Raw genomic sequence first — 15,559 nt, forward strand, 5'->3', positions numbered from 1 at the left:
TCATCTTCCTCCAGTGCTAGAGAGACTGGCAGACACCGCAAAGCTTTCTGACAAAAAAGAGATGTCACTGCTCTAATTATGAAGTCTGCTATGCATCTCACAAAAGGCAAAACACTAAGGAAGCTGGTCAAGGCAAAACCAGCCCCGAACCTAAATATTCAGAGAAGTGCTAATCACAGGTGTACTTATCTTTTGTTGTTTCTTTTCAAATATAAACACAAGGAGAGGTTAAACTTCCCTAAGGACACCAGCCAGCAAACCCTGGATCTGAAATTCACACCCATGCACTTTCCTCCAGAACTTACTTGTTAACCAGAGTGTAGGTAGGTCCTGTATATTTCTTGATAGATTACTAGGCATATTTTTTACTTCCATAGTAAGCAGGCTCTTTAAAAATATATTTTATAGTTGTTTATTGCTGACAATTAGGAAAGCAATAAACACTGGCATATTTATCTGGTATCTAATCATTTACTAAAGTTTATTATTTTGAATAGTTTTCAAGCAATTTTCTTCTTTTTTAATAGTAATCATATCACCTCTATGTAATGACAGTTTTATCATTTTTTCCTATATTTATATTTATGAAAGTGAAAGTGTTATTCACTCAGTCATGTCTGATTCTTTGCAACCTCATGGACTGTAGCCTGCCACGCTCCTCTGTCCACAGAATTCTTTAGGCAAGGATACTGGAGTGGGTAGCCATTCCCTTCTTCAGGGAATCTTCTGGACCCAGGGATCGAACCCATGTCTCTTGCGTTGCAGGCAGATTCTTTACCATCTAAGCCACCAGGGAAGCCCTATGTATTTTTCTATTAACTATTGCATTGTATTAACTGAAGTCTCTAGAACAATGCTGAATAATAAGTTAGAGCAGGCACATTTCTCTTGCTTCCAACTCTAAAGGGAGCATTATTAATGTTTTATCCTTAAGCAGGCGGTTTGCTTTTGCTTTCTGATAGCTGTCAAATCAAAGAAATTTCCTTGTAACTCTAACATGGAAATTTCTAAAACTTTGAGTTAGTATTTGTGAAAAGGGGAAAGCGTTAGTCACTAAGTCGTGTCTGACTCTTTGCGACCCATGGACTGTAGCCCACCAGGCTCCTCTGTCCATGGAATTCTCCAGGCAAGAATACTAGAGTGGGTTGCCATTCCCTTCTCCGGGGGATCTTCCCAACCCGGGAATCGAACTCAGGTCTCCTGCATTGCAGGTGGATCCTTTACTGACTGAGCCACCAGAGAATCGGCTTTTAAAAAACTTAAAATATTTAAACCTATTAATTTTCTTTTGAGTACAGCTTTGACTATATATCTTATACTTTGAAATGAAATAAATCATTACCATTGTTTCATTCATTCAAAAATGTTTACAAAATCCCTACTCTGTGCGAGACTCTATGCTGGAACTAAGGATAGGATGTGCACTAGGTCTCCTCAAGAAACTTAATTTTAGAAGGGGGCTTTGCGGGGCAACAGATGATTGCAATAACTTGACATAAGGGCTTCTGATAAACACTGGATGCCACTGGCACATAAAAACTGTATTTAATGCAGACTGGAGAGAGGGCTAAGATTTTAACATGCAGGAACAGCTAAGCTAATACATGAGGATAAGGGGGTGGGAATTGGGGGAAAATTGTTTTACATAGAGGGAATAGCGTACAAAAAGGCATAGACATGAAGGAAAATATAATGCATTGGGGGAATCATAAATTGAGGTTTTTTATGACTGAAGTTTAAAGTACATGGAATAGGAGTAAGGAGAGATGACTAAATAGGTAAGCAGGTGCCCATAAAATGAAAATTTATTAATATTATCCATAGTAAGGAGTTTGGTGGAATTTATCCTAAAGGAAATAGAAAATGGCTTAATTATTTGAAGCAGTGGTAATATATCAGCTTGGTGCTTTAGAAACATTGTCCTGGATGTGATGCAAATGGGGAAGAGTCAGGCAAGGGTCAGCAGGACCAGTTAGGTGGTCACTGAATCAATTGAGGTGAGACACAAAAGGGTGGGAGTAGGGGAACTAGAGAGAATAGATCAACTTGGTAAATACTCAAGAAGAAAAACAAATAGGACTTGGTGACTGATTTGATACAGGGGAGTGAAGGAGAAAAACGATTTAAGGAGGACATGCAGATAGTGGGTGGTACCATTAACTGAAACAGGGAAAATAAGAGGAAGAGCAGACCTGCATAAAGAATTTGATAAACTTTTTCTTTTAAAATAACAGCATTTTATTACTTTTTTAAAAAGTGGGGGTACACTGCTTAACAATGTTGTGTTAGTTTCTGCTGTATAGCAAAGTGAATCAGCTACATGTATACATATATCCCCTCCCTCCCAACCCGCGCCCTCATCCCACCCCTCATCCCATTCCTCTAGGTCATCACGGAGCACTAAGCTGAGCTCCCTGTGTTATATAGCAACTCCCCACTAGCTCTCTGTTTTATGCATGGTAGTGTATGTATGTCAATCCTAATCTCCCAGTTTATCCCACTTTTCCATTCTCCCTACCCCATGTTTATATGTCAGTCATAAAAAGGAATATAATTGGGTCATTTGTAGTGGATGAATCTAGAGTCTGTCATACAATGTAAAGTAAGTCAGAAAAAGAAAAATAAATATCAAATATCATATATTAACATATATATGTGGGATCTAGGAAAATGGTACAGATGAATCTATTTTGAAGGCAGGAATAGAGAATATGATAAGTTGCTGTAAACATGTTGAGGCCTGAGGGGCAGGCATCTAATTTAACACACACTCGCAGGAGCCTGCTGGAACACTCCAGGGACAAGGCCCAGCAGGCGACACCGTCATACTACCCCTTTGCCGTGCTCCGGAGCTCCAGAATCTCCCAGAAGAGAGCTTACACTCAAGTTGGCCCTGACTTCTGCGGGTGCCATCTAGGGGACACCTCTGGATCACCTGACTCTGGAGGACAGGGGAACCTGTAATAAATGGAGTCACCTGGAAGAGAGCTCATACTCGTATCTGGCACCCTGATTTCTGTGACTGTGGTCAGGGGACACCTCCGCATCATGTGGCTCTGGTGGCTAGCGGGGCTTATATTTGTGGGTCCCACAAGATTCTGACCAGTGGAGAAAGAGTTCTTAAACTCCCCCAGGGCACACCGAGAGGCCAGAGACACGGGTACTTCTTCTTCCTGGAAGGAAGCCTATTAGCTAAGCATCCTGACTATGTCCACGGGACAGGTTTCTGACAAAACCTGCATCTGGGGACTGACAGTGATCTCTTCCAGAGACGACTGAGGCTGGGAGCTGTCTTCAAGCTCACCCTCTGCCATGCTCCGTGGTGCCGGTGCTCCCTGGAAGCAAGCTTTACTGTGGGTGAAAGTGAAAGTGTTCATCACTCAGTCGTGTCCGACTCTTTGTGACCCCATGGACTGTAGCTCACCAGGCTCTTCTGTCCACGGAATTCTCCAGGCAAGAATACTGGAGTGGGTTGCCATTTTCTTCTCCAGGGGATCTTCCCGACTCAGGGATTGAACCTGGGTCTCCCATATTGCAGGCAGACTCTTTACCGACTGAGCCACCAGGGAAGACGTTACTGTTGGTGCCCTGGTGTGTATATATATATATATATTATACTGGGATACAGTTGATTAACAATGTTGTGTTAGTTTCAGGTGTACAGCAAAGTGATTCAGTTATACATATACATGTATCTATTCTTTTTCAAATTCTTTTCCCATTTAGGTTGTTATAGAATACTGAGCAGGGTTCCCTGTGCTGTACAGGAGGTCCTTGTTGGTTATCTGTCTTAAACATAGCACTGTATATATGTTGACCCCCAACTCCCAGTCTATCCCCCTCCACCATACCCCTTTGGTAACCAAAGGTTCTCTTAGTCCGTGAGTCTGTTTTTGTCTTCATTTGTATCTTGTACCGTGGTTTTTGTAGCTGCCACCCAGGGGATGCACCTTGATCTGGTGGCTCTGGTGGTCAGGGGTGGGAGATGGGGAGCAGGGACAGGGGTGGGATGAAGCAGTGGGAGCATAGGGAGGTGTAGGGGGTGGGGGGGTTGCATTCCTGGGTCCCATGGGACTGTGGCAATCAGAGAGATGGTTCTTGGCAGGCTACCACCTCCCAAGCACTGCCCAGGCAGTGCCCTGAAACACACCCTCAGCCTTTCTGAGGAGGAGGTCTCTTTGCTTGTCCTGGAGCTTTGGTCTGAGAGCTAGCTTCAGGTCTGGCTTACATTTAGTGACCTGTGTAGCTGCTTTTAGGGAAGGTAGGCTGTCAGCTGTAGTGGCCTCTTGGCGCTTGCCCTCCTCCTCACTCCATCTCACCAGCATCACCCAGAAAAGCAGCTGACATGCTCATTTGGAGCCCTAATTTCTGCAGTTGCCACTCAGGGGACACCTCCAAATCTTCTGACCCTGGTGGCCATCAGGGACCACATTTCCAGTCCCACAGGACTGTGCATGTCTGGGTATGTAGCAAAAACCTGATCCTGAGGGTCGCGCTTCCAGCCCGCCTGAATCTAAGTGATGAGAATCTCCCTGTGGGACACAGACAGGTCTTGGCACGTCCTTAGTTATGCAAAGGTGTTAAAAATTCAGCAGGCTGAGGAGGGGAGGGGAGTTTGGGGGAGAAAAGACACATGTATATGCACAGCCAAGTCCCTTCACTGTTAACCTAAAACTATCACAACATTGTTAATTGGCTATACTCCAATACAAAATTAAAAGTTGTTTGTTTGTTTGTTTTTTAAATACTGTAGGCTGCTTTGACAAGCACAAATGTTAGAGAGACTATCGGGAGCTGAGCTGAATGACAAATTCATCTGCATGAGGCTGCTCCTTCAAAACTGAGACATGTGGTTGCTTCAGCTACTGTACAGAGGCCAACACAGAGACACAGAGTGGTTGAATGGATGAAAAATGAAGAGCCATCCACATGCTGTCTGCAAGAGACTCCCTTTAGAGGTAAGAAGGGCAGTCCAAGAGGGAGGGGTATATGTGCATATATGGCTGATTCATTTTGGTCTACAGCAGTAACTAACACAACATTGTAAAGCAACTACACTCTAAGGGGAAAAAAAAAAAAAGAAATTGTTCTTCTCTGCAGTATATAACTCTGGCTGTCTTCTAAAGAGGGTGATGCTTTTCCTTTAGAACACCTTGGAAGGTTTAGCTGCATGAGTGTGTAGGCAGGGGCTGTATAAGAGGGAGAGAACTTCAAGTTCCCACGGCAATCCCAGGAGGTTGGGGTGAGGACAGGAAGGCTGTGGGTGAGCAAGAACAGGGAGGAGTAGGGTTGAGAGGTGATATGCCTTTTTCCATGACCCCTGAATCTTTGGCTTTTCTTGAAATATTTGCCAAATGCTTGGTATTCATGGATGTCTTACTATGAACAGAAACTAGTCAAGGAAGTGAGTTGTGCATTCTTGGCTGATGGAGGGCAAAAGAGAGACCACAACAGGTCTGTGTCAGAGTGAGTGAGAAGCAGAGGGTTCAGGGCAGTGCAAGCTCCCCAAGAATGATCGGAAGTCAGTTCCAGAAGGCTTTGGAATCTCCAAACCCTGCAAATGATAGGAATCATAGATAATTCCCCTTTATTTGTTGTTAATTGAAGGATAATCGCTTTACAACATTGTCTTGGTTTCTGCCATACATCAACATGAATCAGCCATAGGTATACCTATGTCTCCTCCCTCTTGAACCTCCATTCCACCCCTCTAGGTTGTCACAGAGCCCTGGTTTGAGTTCCCCGAGGCACACAGCAAATTCCTACTGGCTATCTGTTTTACATACGGTACTGTATATGTTTCCATGCTACTCTCTCCATTAACCCTCTCCTTCCTCTCCCCCCATGTCCACACGTAGAGATAATTCCACTTTAAACCTAAACCTCAGTATGGCAAGGGATATAGGACACTGAGTTTACACAGACTGTGATGTTCTACACAGATAAGGGATTTCAGAAAATAAAGCCAGAGTTGGCAAGTTTGTAGATGTCGAAGGGGAGATAAAGGTCTCTAGCACTGAGGGAAGGAGCATCTCAACACCTAGAGCATCACCACCACACATGGGGATGTTTTCCAAGAACTGCAGAGGCTGGGGGAAACTCGGGCAGAATTCTTTATGGTTTTTCAAACCTACAAATGTTTGCTCTGTTGAAAAAGCTATAAAATATCAGAAATAGTTTAAACTTATTTATCTAACCTCAAAGACAGGCTATTTCCCTTAAGACTTACAGCTCTGAAATATTCAATGTTCTCTTTCCACGATGCTGAAATCATTTTTGGAAGGCAAATGTTACGGGGGAGAAAAGTTCAGATCTGGAGGGGCTGTGAAACACGTGCTGTAAAACGTCTGCACCTCTGGGGTGCCTTTAAAATAGTCACTGTTTAAAAACACATTTCCTTCATCCTTGAAAGGCCCATGAAATATTCTACACTATGAAATCCTTTGGCCTCTTCAGACTGCTCTAAAACGTTAGATTTTTCTGTCAATGGATCACATACATTATACTTGTATGTTTTGTTCATTGGTTTGTTTCCTCCAGCTACTCAACACTCAGAAAATATTCTGTATTTTTTCCCACATATGAAAATTGAAAGTTTAAGCTACCATTACTGACCTTCAGGGGATGTGAAGAAATGATGCTGCTGGTTTATAAGATTAGAGGTGAATCAAATACAGTGTAGGCAAAGCACAAACGGAGTCATTACTAATAAAGAAGACAAACAAGAGTCCACACTTTCACTGTCGAATAGAATATCTCAAAGCTACTCCACTGTAGGGTCTCCACTGTGTAGCACATTCTGCAAAGCATTTTCTTCTTCTGAGTTAGTTGTAGACCCTTTGTTCTTTTGGCAGTAAATGCAGTATAACTACGGTTTTTGGTTATAAAGGACCATCCATCAATGATGCCATATCCAGAGTGTGTGTGTGCGCTCAGTTGCTCAGTCATGTCCAACTCTTGTGACCCCATCAGCTGTAGCCCGCCAGGCTCCTCTGTCCATGGGATTCTCCAGGCAGGAATACTGACCCAGGCAGGAATACTGGACTGGGTTGCCACACCCTCCTCCAGGATATCTTTCTGACCCAGGGATCAAACCTGCATCTCCTGCATTGGCAGGTGGATTCTTTACCACTGAGCCACCTGGGAAGCCATATCCAGAACTTCCTCCACATACAAGGCTATGGCTTTTACTATTCAAAGAATTCTCTCAAATAGAGGAAGTACTTCCTCTTTTCTAGTAAAATGATGTCCACAGACTGGTGTAATCAGGTTCCCAAGTACTTTGATCTGAGGACTTTAGAGACAACCTGGGTCATCAGATCAACCCCCAGTTTCATCATCAAGAGTCCTTCCTCAAAGGTTTCCTTTTTAAATTGTGTTTACTTTTTCATCCCAGTTTGATGCTTTTCTTCTTTTTTAAAAAAATTTTTGGAAGACAATTGCTTTACAACATTGTGCTGCTTAGTGTCATATCCTCAAAAGTTTTGAAAAGGTGATTCTTGGGACTTCCCTGGTGGTCCGGTGGTTAAGAATCCACCTTGCAATGCAGGGAACTTGGGTTTGGTCCATGGTTGGGGAACTAAGATCCCACAAGCCTCGAGGCAACAAAGTCCGAGCACCACAGCTACTGAGCCCACTTGCTCTGGAGCCCGGGTGCCACAACCAGACACTCCAGGCGCCGCAAGGAAAGGTCCCGGGTGCTGCAACTGAAAGCCAATGCAGCCAAATAACTAAATAATAAAAAGGACCTTTTTCTGCCACAGAGGAAGGGTGCCAGCAAGTCCTCTTCCTAGTGTGCTCATCCCTGACCTCTCAACAGTCCTGAACACCCGCTCTGCATGGGACCAAGCCGTTCTCTTTAGCTCCGACAGTCACATCCTGTGAGCGCTACGTCGTACCTCATAGTTCATGACAGACATATCTCAGTTCACTGCTGGACAGTGTCTGTCAGGGTCCCATTTATAGTCTGGAAAGGGCCTGTGAGAGTTATACTATCTATTATCTCAAAACCAAAAATCTTCCAGTGTTCCCTGAAGAATAAGAGTCAGAGTCAAAGCTGGTGCAAATCAAGGATAATGATAACACACTGGAGTTAACCAGTGGTGAAAACCACTGACCCTGGCACAGGGAATCCCTCAACAGCTCAAACAGGGACAATCTTGGGACATTCGGAGGCCCTTCCTGGTATACCCTAATTTTGGTAATCCATCAGTATAACACTGGGACGTAAATGAACAAGTAGCTTTGATATGTCCCTTAAAAGGGACATAAACAAAAAGCTTTGATTATGTCCCTACATTAATTGTACGGCTTGTTTGGCAGTCATGTACCATGACTTACAGGTTGATCTTCCTCCTGCCCCCACCAAACCCCACAGAACCTCACGTGGGTGGTGTCAGTGGAGCTCCCGGGATGAAACCTCAAGGCTTGGTTGACTCCCCAAGGTTCCCTTTCCTCCTCCCTCAAGCCATCGACTCTTCTCCTGTGTCTCTGAGCTGCTCCACTTCCTCTGTGAAGTGGTTCCCTTCTCCTTGGAAGTGATGGGGAGTAAGATTCAGTTTCCCCAGCTCCATAGCTTTGACTCTTCTTGGAGGAGAAAAGACAAAAACCCTTCAACGTGCAGGTACCGCTGCTCACAGCAGCTCCTTCTCCAGCCCCGAGAACCTCACTGTTCCATCTAACTGTGTAACACTAAGATTTTCTGTGTGTCTTCTCTCCCTCTTTTCACTTGGAAAATTTCTACTAATTCTTAAAGCTCTCTCTTAAGGCTGCTCTTCATGACCCTCTCTGACCCTGAAGCTGAGTTCTCCTTTGCAGAATTCTGAACGTGTTGACATGCCTGATTCCACCTCCAGAACAAGCCCAGAGCATGGATCCCACCCTGCCCTTTAACCCCAGCCTCCAGTTCACTCCTTGTTCCCCACTGTTCCCTGGGGGAGAGGCTCTCATTCTGAGAACATTTGAGGTAAGTTCCAGAAGACTCTTTGGCCCCACTTACTGGCTAAAGCACTGGTTCTTAACCTTGGCTGCACATCAGAATTGTCTTGGGAGACTTAAAAAACCCCATTCTCAGGCCATATGGCAGAGAAATTATATCAAACTTTCTCAGGGCAGAGGGGCATGGGGTGGGAGGTGACGTCCAGGCCTGAACTGACACTGTATCTGTCAGTTGCTCAGTCACATCTGACTTTTTGCGACCCCATGGGCTGTAGCCCATCAGGCTCCTCTGTCCGTGGGATTCTCCAGGAAAGAATACGGGTGTGGGTAGCCATTCCCTCCTCCAGGGGACCTTCCAGACCCAGGGATCAAACCCAGGTCCCCTGCATTGCACAAAGATTCTTTACTGTCTGAACCATTAGGGAAGCCTCAAACTGACACTATTCATGATAATAAAATGACTTTTGTATATTACTTGCCAATCATGAAAATAAGCACATGGGTGTTGAATTATCAAATACAGAACTACGGGAAATAAATGAATGAAAAATAAGAAAAATTAAAGGGGCTCCTAAACTGGGATGCTACTAGAGAGGTTGAAATTGTATTTGGCTTGTTATCATACCAGAATGTGGGGTATTCTCTCCACAATGACAGTTTTTCTTCCATCAGTAGTGTCTGAATGCCTTTTTTTCCAGCCTGAACCAAGAAGCCCTCATGCTTTTTAAAATTTCTGGAGGTTGAATTCCAGTGAAATTTCCTTTCCTTTAGCCCCCACCCAGTGTGGGTCCTGTGTAGCCCTCTCTCTTACCAGGAAGGCACAGTTAGAGCCAAGGAGCGAATGTGGACAAATGAGTCATTCAGGGGCTTCTGATGGTTCTGTGTGTCTTACATGAGAGATGTCTCCAGCCTCCATAGCCATCTTGAGCTCTCCATCCACATCCAGGGGTCTCACAGCATCAAAGAGCTGAAGTCGAGACCCATGGGGCAGATAGCAAGTAAGGCCTTCTTTACAGGTAAGTAGGTATGATTGGTTTGAGGCCTTGGCTCTTACTGCCTACATTTTTTATCTATTGGCCCCACCACGTGGCATATGAGACCTTAGTTCCCCAACCAGAGATTGAACTCCCTGCATTGGCAGCATCAAGTCTTAGTCACTGGGCCACCAGGTTAGCCCGTCTTACTGCCTTTAAAGAAAAGCTCCCTTACTACTCCCTGGAAGATCTCAGACAGGTCTGGGGAGCTCTGCACCAGACACCCAGGCTTCCACTCCTACCACATTCTGAGGAGCCAGGAGAATGCAGGACAAGCCCAGGCACCACTCAGAGACCCGTGGGAGTGAAGCCACTTGTTAGAACTCCAGCTTCAGATGATCACCAAGAGGAGACCTGACGTTGGAAAGCAGGGTGGAGGAACCAAGCCTCTGCCTCCAAGATGAGCATGCAGTCCAGCACGTTCCGTCAGGGCTGAGTCACCTCCATCTAGGGAGTCTTAGATCGAAAAAGCAAGAGAGTTCCAGAAAAACATATATTTCTGCTTTATTGGCTATGCCAAAGCCTTTGACTGTGTGGATCACAATAAACTGTGGAAAATTCTGAAAGTGATGGGAATACCAGACCACCTGACCTGCCTCTTGAGAAACCTATATGCAAGTCAAGAAGCAACAGTTATAACTGGACATGGAACAACAGACTGGTTCCAAATAGGAAAAGGAGTATGTCAAGGCTGTATATTGTCACCCTGCTTATTTAACTTATATGCAGGGTACATCATGAGAAACACTGGGCTGGAAGAAGCACAAGCTGGAATCAACATTGCCAGGAGAAATATCAATAACCTCAGATATGCAGATGACACCACCCTTATGGCAGAAAGTGAAGAGGAACTAAAGAGCCTCTTGATGAAAGTGAAAGAGGAGAGTGAAAAAGTTGGCTTAAAGCTCAACATTCAGAAAACGAAGATCATGGCATCCACTCCCATCACTTCATGGGAAATAGATGGGGAAACAGTGGAAACAGTGTCAGACTTTATTTTGGGGGGCTACAAAATCACTGCAGATGTTGATTGTAGCCATGATATTAAAATACACTTACTCTTTGGAAGGAAAGTTATGACCAACCTAGATAGCATATTCAAAAGCAGAGACATTACTTTGCCAACAAACATCCGTCTAGTCAAGGCTATGGTTTTTCCAGTGGTCATGTATGGATGTGAGAGTTGGACTGTGAAGAAAGCTGAGCGCCGAAGAATTGATGCTTTTGAACTGTGGTGTTGGAGAAGACTCTTGAGAGTCCCTTGGACTGCAAGGAGATCCAACCAGTCCATCCTAAAGGAGATCAGTCCTGGGTGTTCTTTGGAAGGAATGATGCTGAAGCTGAAACTCCAATACTTTGGCCACCTCATGTGAAGAGTTGACTCATTGGAAAAGACTCTGATGCTGGGAGGGATTGGGGGCAGGAGGAGAAGGGGACGACAAAGGATGAGATGGCTGGATGACATCACCAACTCGATGGACATGAGTTTGAGTGAACTCTGGGAGTTGGTGATGGACAGGGAGGCCTGGTGTGCTGAGATTCATGGGGTTGCAAAGAGTCGGACATGACTGAGCGACTGAACTGAACTGAAGTGAGTCTTCATATCAGAACTGTGCTAATGCAAAAACCACAGGGGGAAAGCTGTGGTAAATCTGATATAAGATATCACTGTGGAGAGGTTATACACTAGTTTGGGAGCAGGAGCCTGCCACAGGTCGTAAGCCCTATTCTAGTATTCCAATCAAGGGTTTGCAAATAGCAGAACCAATTAAAAAAAATTTTTTTTTTTTTTTAATATGAGGAAGTCCAATTCACAAAACTGAAAAAATGTGGCAGTCTTTTAGTTACACTGTTATGTTGGGGGAGAGAGTTGGTTTATCCACTGGTCTGTTGATGGTACATAGAAGAGAGGTAGGTAGTTATTTGCAGGGCAGAGAATAAACAGGTACAATGTGAAATGACAAGCTCAAAGGCCTGTGGGTCAGCTGTTTTCACCATGTAAAGGGCTGAAGGTTACCATGGGGCTGGGTGTCTGAAGTTTTCAGGACAGACACGTATTGGTGGGACCGAAGACAAGAGCAGGTGTAGATATCTGGGGATGAAAGCAGTGTTGCTGATGACAGGACTGGCCCACAAAAGCTGCAGTCTGAATGCGTCAAGAGATGGCAGGACTCTGCAGATACAGAAGCCCAAGCACACAGCTCTTTTGCAATAAGAATGAAATGTGCCAGGTGCTTGAACAGCCCTTTCTGTTTTTCATTCTGCACATCTAGCTCTTAATACTGTATTCCAGCATTTCTTTCTTTCTTTTTTTTTTTTTTTTAAATTTGGCTGCACTGGTCTCTGCTGCAGCACATGGGATCTTTAGTCACATGGGAACCCTTAGTTGTGGCCTGTGGGATCTGGTTCCCTGACCAGGGCTTGAACCTGGCCTCCCTGCCTTGGGAGCACAGGGTCTTACCACTGGACCACCAAGCAGTCCTCCAGCATTTCTTTCTACTTCTTGATCATATAGAGACTCATGTTTCCTCCAAATGGGGAACTGAGATAGATCAAAGATGAGAAGAAAATCATGTTTCAAGGAGCATTCAGGATAGACCTTTAGCAGATCCTCAAAGAATAGATAATTGGTTTAAAGTGAGCTTTTTCATGCAATAAACCAATAACCCAAGTGTATCAGCCTTAGGTGAGGCAGTGGGGAGTCATTACCAGACCACTTGCCATGTTCCTTTCCTCCTACTGCAGACAAGGGGGGACCTCCGTCCTCCTGGGGACAGGGTGGGCAGACCTGGTCAGACCTCTGGCCTAGTGCTGGCTGGCACACTGCAGGCCAGCCTCTTGGTGGACTCTGCCTGGAACCTAGCCCTCCCACATCAGGCGGTCCTCTAGTGAGGTTGGGCCCTGGTTTTGCCCATGCCTGAGGTCCTGACACCTTGTCCACAAGCTGCGGTGCCTCCTCAGGCCTGCCTCAGACCTTAGCCTTGACACTCTCCTCTCTGGTTAGACCACCTGGGTCTCCATTCTGCTGCCTCAAGCCCAGAGCCTCGTCCTCCCTCCAGTTCCTCAAGAGTCACACAGACTTGGGGCTAAATCTCAGCTCACGCATCTGAGCATGTTTACTCATTAGCAATACAAAGATAGCAATGATATCCACCTCACATTGTTCAAGCTGACACATGTTAGGGACTCAAGTTAGGGTCAGGTTAAGGGCTACGTATTCTGAAAGCTATATGCAAAATGTTGTGGCTAAGTGTATTTTTCTGGAAAGAGAGTCTTTTTTGTGTGTGTTGGGGGTGGGGAGCAGGGGGGCAGCCAAAGGGATTTGTAACCTAAAGATGTTAAATCACCGCCATTGAGTTCCACACCATACAGTATAAACCAACACTTAATGGGGAAAAATAATTGTCAGAAAGATGAGGCTGTGCTCAGGAATTCAAGCATATCATCTTGCTGCACAGCAAAAACTGTTCTCAAAATCCTCCCCTGGAATTATTAAAGCCAGTAAAGAAAACTAATAATTCAGTTACACATCAACAAAACTCTAGGTATATTTCACAGCATTCTAACTCTAAAAACACCCCCAATTAAGAGAGTACCTTTAAAACTATATAATCTGTTTCTTCTGAAATGGATCTCCATCTCTTATATATGAAAGGCTTTCCTTCTCTTTGCTCAACTCATGGAGTACCCAGCCCCCTGATGTTACCTGGTTAGAACCTTGCTTCTACCACCTGCTGTACACATGCTGTGTGCACTCAATTTTGTACCTTCAACCCACTTATCATTTGAAAAGATCCTGATGCTGGGAAAGGTTGAGGGCAGGAGGAGAAGGGGACGACAGAGGATGAGATGGTTGGATGGCATCATCGACTCAATGGACATGGGTCTGGGTGGACTCCAGGAGTTGGTGATGGACAGGGAGGCCTGGCGTGCTGCGGTTCATGGGGTTGCAAAGGGTCAGATACGACTGAGCGACTGAACTGAACTGAACCCACTTATCTCCCACAACCCCTCCTATCAGTAGGGAGCTGAAAAATGACAGGGATGTAGGGCTTAAATCTATACCACGCTAAAGTTTATATTTTTTATAAGGCAGTTTGCCCTATTTTGTTAGTATTTCTTTAAACAACAAAGCATTACAGCTATTTCTGTTCCCAAACCTTTATCCTTCTTTTCTCTTCTAGCAGTACCAACAATCCTGACATTGGTACATACATGTCCTTCCCATGAAAGTTTGTATATTTTTGCCATAGCTCATATGCTCACAAATAAAACACATGATTGTGCCATGGGTTTTAAAACTTTACATGTTATTATATGTGAGTATTATGATTATGATTTTAATAAGATATAATTGAAACACTATAAAATTCACCCCCTCAAAGCCTACAATTCAGTGTTTTCTTAGTATTCATAAAGTTGTGAAACCACCAGTCCTATATCATTTCAGAACAGTTTCACCACCCCCAAAGAGATACCCGTGCCTATTAGTCATTACTCTCCACTCTCTTGCATTTTCCTCTCCTTTTGGCCACTGGCAGCCTCCAGCCTGTCTCTATGGACTTGCCCACTCTAGACATTTCATGGAAATGTAATCATATAATACGTGATCTTTCATGTCTGGCTTCTTTCACTTAACCCTGATTTTTAAAGATTGATCCATGTCTTACCATGTGTCAATATTTCATTCCTTTTTATGACCAAATAAAATCTCATTGTATGGATATACTACATTTTGATTATCTATTCATTAGTTGATGGATACTTAAGTTGCTTCGACTGTTTGGCTATTAAAAAGAAAGTTGCTTCTCTCTGGAGTGCAGTGGAGTGATCAGTAATGGGTTATGAGACGACCCTGTATGCAAGACAGCAAAAGAGACACAGATGTGTATAGCGGACTTTTGGACTCAGAGGGAGAGGGAGAGGGTGGGATGATTTGGGAGAGTGGCATTGAAACATGTATACTATCATGTAAGAATCGAATCGCCAGTCTATGTCCAATGCAGGATACAGCATGCTTGGGGCTGGTGCACAGGGATGACCCAGAGAGATGTTATGGGGAGGGCGGTGGGCGGGGGGTTCATCTTTGGGAATGCATGTACACCCATGGTGGATTCATGTCAATGTATGGCAAAACCAATACAGTATTGTAAAGTAAAATAAAGTTAAAATAAAATAAAAAAAGAAAAAAAATTTTTTTAATAAATAAATAAAAAGAAAGTTGCTATGAGCATTTGGGTATGAGTTTTTGTGTGAACATGTGTTTTCATTTGTCTTGGGTATATACTTAGGAGTGGAAGTGTTGGGTCGTATGCTTAACTTTTGGGGAAACTGCCAAACTGTTTTCCAAAGCATCTTCCTAGCTTAACCCCATTCCAAATCTGTGGACCAACAGAGTTTCTTAGAGACTGAAGAGGAGCCCAACACACGAGAACAGTTCAGAGCAGAGGCTCAGATCAGCCGCACTGCTAATGAGTTTAAGGGATAAGAATAACAAGCAACCCAACACAGACATCACAGAAAATTATAGGATAAATAATGTTCTTACTAAGCATTAACAGATGAAAAAATATGTAGCTATTGATATT

The 15,559-nt window shown here is 44.2% G+C and overlaps 1 protein-coding gene across 4 annotated transcripts in view; it reads right to left on the reverse strand.

Annotated features, from left to right (window-relative positions):
• ADAMTSL3 (ADAMTS like 3) overlaps window positions 1-15,559 on the reverse strand; it is a 371,527-nt gene that overhangs the window by 44,600 nt on the left and 311,368 nt on the right. The window lies entirely within an intron of this gene.

The sequence above is a fragment of the Capra hircus genome, chromosome 21 (genome assembly GCF_001704415.2).
Source record: "Capra hircus breed San Clemente chromosome 21, ASM170441v1, whole genome shotgun sequence".
NCBI classification, from domain to species: Eukaryota; Metazoa; Chordata; class Mammalia; order Artiodactyla; family Bovidae; genus Capra; species Capra hircus.